This window comes from Habropoda laboriosa, unplaced genomic scaffold (genome assembly GCF_001263275.1).
Source record: "Habropoda laboriosa isolate 0110345459 unplaced genomic scaffold, ASM126327v1 scaffold1577, whole genome shotgun sequence".
NCBI classification, from domain to species: domain Eukaryota; kingdom Metazoa; phylum Arthropoda; class Insecta; order Hymenoptera; family Apidae; genus Habropoda; species Habropoda laboriosa.
In genome coordinates this window covers 4576-8823 of record NW_017101636.1, presented here as the reverse complement: position 1 = coordinate 8823, position 4248 = coordinate 4576, and positions in this window count along the sequence as shown.

Below are 4248 nucleotides of genomic sequence, written 5' to 3'. Positions count from 1 at the left end.
TCTAATTGCATCCTTTTAAGGGGAACGTGGGTCCAGCGGCGGCGCGTTCACTTTCGTGCCTCGTTAAAATCGATCGAAATCATCTATTACATCGGCCTGTAGTGGGCTGGGTCGCTTCACGACGGAATCAGTGTCGAGGAACGAGGCGATGCCACTTCGACGCGAACGTCGGCGAAAATAGAAGCACTCGCGGTCACACGCACGAAGCCGGACCCTCCGTTGGAATAGCGCGCTAGTTAAGGTCAGGATATTTGTGGACGTGGATGAAAGTGGTGGACACACGGGGAGCCGGTGTGCTACCGCCGTTTAATCGTGCTAGTAGGTGAAATTAGCGTGATTTTCGCGACACCGCGCAACTCTTCACCGAAAGGTTCAGTGTCTCCGATTTTTTCATCCCTCGACTTTTCATTCCTTGTGTTTCCTTTTCGTAACTTTCGTAGTTTTTCTAGTTTTCTAGTTTGCACAGTTTTGTTGAATTCTTTTTTGTCCGCTGGATACGTCTGTTAAACTGCAAAGAGGAGTTTTATTTTTGCAATTTTCTCGAATTATTCTCTGCGGGATTTGGTCTGGTTTAAGTGAAGTTTAAGGTGATTTAATTGGCAAAACTTGGGTTCCCATTTCGTACCTCGTAATACGGTACTAACAGAAGGTAGTGTTTAACAGCAAAGAATAACCTACGAGCGTGAAAATTGGAAGGGTGTACAGAAAGGAATTGTGGCATTTACAGTCGCAATTTTTTAAAGACGTTCTTCAATTTGATATCTGCAATCTCTGAAGATAATCTTTCGAGTGACTTTAGACGTCGAATTCGAGCCATCTGTCCAAGTGTTCAACAATCTCCTAATGAACCTCCCAGGCAAGCAAATAATGCAATAATAAACGTAGAATGCATCATAGGAAGTTGGTGGCTGATTAAAATCTACTTTGCGATTGAATGTTAATCAACGTGGGATCATTGTGCAAAAACGGCGGATCGTCGCGTTGTCTCCATCCTGATTCTTTCTCGCGGGTGTACGAAATGGCCGCTCGTAGATCGCAGATAGCGGTAAGCAAAAAAGCAATTTAACCTCCTCTTCGTACACGTTAATGATTTCGTGTTACATAATTAATTGGGGATTTACGTGCTACGAAACGCGGCTTTAATTTACCGACCAGCTAGCACGATAACCTCATTAATCGGTCGTTGCATTTTTATTGTTCCGGAAATGCGGTATCTAAAATTCAAATGTACCGCCGTTATTTGGTCGTCTAGTATTTCATTTAGTTTTGTAAACTTCCGGAAATAGGCGACAGAAGAGTAGGTCTCACGCGAAGAACGATAACTTTTGCGGTATATTCGCGTGGTAATTGTATGTTAGATCGTTTTCGTCGAATTTTTAGGAAAACAGAATTGCAGAAGATGCAAAACTCTAATCAATACATAGCAATCCTTTTCAATACGATTAGTTTTAACTCTGTGCAAAATGCAAGAGAAGGTTTGTAAATCTTCTACGAAACTTAAATTAATCCTTTTTAACGATTTTGTAATCGGTGATCTATACACGGTCGTTCGATCCTTAAGTTGTTCCATGTATTTATTGTTTTCTAACGGCTCAATTACGCAAGGCATTACCACATTCTCCATAAAGCAAGTTTACGCGATAACAACTTCGCTGTTACACCGTAACAGCACAAACCATTTCTTTTATATCCGCGTAAAAACTAGAGTAGAACAATTTATATTTGTGTGTAAAGAAGAAGAAGAAGAAGAAGAAGAAGAAGAAGAAGAAGAAAGAAAGAAAAAGGCAAAGAAGCGAAATTACCTGGAAATTATGAAATCTAATGGCAAACTTTCAAAAATTCGCTCGAACCATTTATACTTGGCGGCGCGAGACCCATTAAAACCGTGAAAACGTTTCCGTAAAGCGTATCAGATGGACAAAGATATCGAAATCTACTTTGTAGAAAAGTGATGTATCGTTTCACCCGTTCAACATTTCTCTCATACCAAAACAGAATCGTCCGGCCGTAAATTGCCGTCTTCCGTATTCTTCGAGGATGGCGTTTACGGACGGCAACAGCGAAAGTTTTTCCAATCTCCGCGACGTCGAAAGAGCCCGGGACAACCGCGGAGGATCGTTCGAGGCGATCTCGAAGGACGCGATAAATTTCTCGGGCCGGGCTAAGAGCGTGGAAAAGGATGCATCGATGCAGAACGAGCTGCTGTTGCTTGCTGCTGCTGCTGCAGCGGTTCCCAAAGTTGTAGCCTGCGAAAGAACCTCGTTAGGGGAGTCCTTCGCTTACGTCAATTCGAAGGAGGCAGTTCTTGGAATGCTGCATTGTGAAAGATGATTATTATTTTCGCTCCTTCTATCGAGAGGGACTTGGGTGTCCTTTTTGGGACTGTTTGTGAGCAGAGACTTCGTAGAAATATCACTTTCTTTTTGTTTGATTCTTTTGGAGAAGAGCGAGTGGTGAAAAATTAGCGCGATTTGAATGGAGAGGAACGGAAGTTCGGGAGATTCTTTATTTTGAGAAATTTTAATGGACGTTGAGGGATCGTGGTGCAGATAGTGTAGAAATTAGGAAGAAGGAGAATCCAAAGTGGTGGAAAATTCAAATAATTTGAAAAGAGATGCACTGAATCAAATGAAATATTGTAACTACAAGACGTTCATTAAGGTCATTAAGGTGTTCTAATGTACCAATTAGCAAAACCGGAAGATTCTGTTCCATGAAAAGAATCCGCACACGATCCTCGGCTCAGCGTTGCACGCACATTTTAATTACGATGCAAGTAAGAATAGCTTAAGGACAGCCAGACGATTCTCCGTAGAACAGGTTGAAACTCATCCTCACGGTGCTCAAGGGAAGCCAGGTATTATTCTCGTGTCTGCGTTCCTTGTGCCAGGTCAAGATTGCCACATCGTTTGATACGTAAATTAGAAAACCGTGGCAACCCGTCGATCGTGCCCGAGGAGAAGGAACAAACCGAGAAATTCTCATATATGCTCACGGCGATCGTTATCGCCGGCGAATAAAAAAAAGACACGATTTCGTTAGTTTTGTGAGAAAAGCCTTGTTATTATTTTATCGCGTGCAAAAAGGGTCGAGTAACACTTTCTACGTCTGGTGGTAACCCTGTTGGCCAGTTCTGATGCTGCAGACTACAGGGGCAATGACCCATTGATCCCACGGGAGAGTCTGCACCGTTGTAACTGGCACACAGGTCAGACCGTATCGACTTGTAGAAACGGGCAAGGGCGTCGCAGCAGTTAACGCGCCACCTCTACTCCCATTGCTGCCTTCGAGAATAATTAAAAGCATAATCCGCGCAGGAGGGACAGTGTCGAAATCGATGGCGAGAAACGTGCGCGAGGAGAAAAGGAGGAAACATGCTCTAGGTCTGATGAAATTTTGCGTGCTGGAAGGGAAATTTAGATAGAGGGTAGATTGTGTCAGAGGTACTCAAGTTTCTTTAAGTATACTTCATATTTATTTGTAATTAACAAAGTTTGGAAATTCGAGGCACATAGTTGCTGTTCTTTCGTACATTCGTAGCTAATGCTGCGAGCTTTGAGCGAGGTCTATGTGTAATTTAGATCGTAGCTGTAACCATTCGCTTACTGTTCATTTTGAACGGATTGTAGGTACTCTGCTCGATTAAAAAAGGAAAAACTGATAGGAACATTTTGTTGTCAGAAATATGTCGATAAGAACGTAGACAATAAATATTGAAAATATTACACAAGTAGTATGCATAACTTCTCACGCTTAGATCTCTTAATCTAGATCTCTCTATAACCAGCGAAGCTGATTTTCGTAACATTCTTGAAAATATCGAATCTAGTTCGCATACCAGAGACGAGACACTGACCGTTCGAGTGGCCATAATTCTGTGCAATATTCGGTTAATAACACAGCAACGAAGGATTTATCTGCGCGAAAGAAAGTGTGGAGAATACGAAACTACCGAATGAACCTAGTAAAAAGTGTGTGTTTCTTTACGACCACTTAGTTCACTGATTTCAGCCAAATTATTGGACACCGTTCGATGCACGTCGAAGCATAACTATCCCCAGATTTCATGGGGAGATTGGATAATAATTGGTTTACTTACCTAGTGAAATACATTGCTCGACGTTCGAGACATTCGATATCCTGGAAGCGCGTCTGTTGTACGCTGTTAATAATAATGCCACGGTGAAAGCGTTGGATATTAATTACATCGCGAGAATTTTTAACCATTTCGAGTCTCTCTCTCTCTCT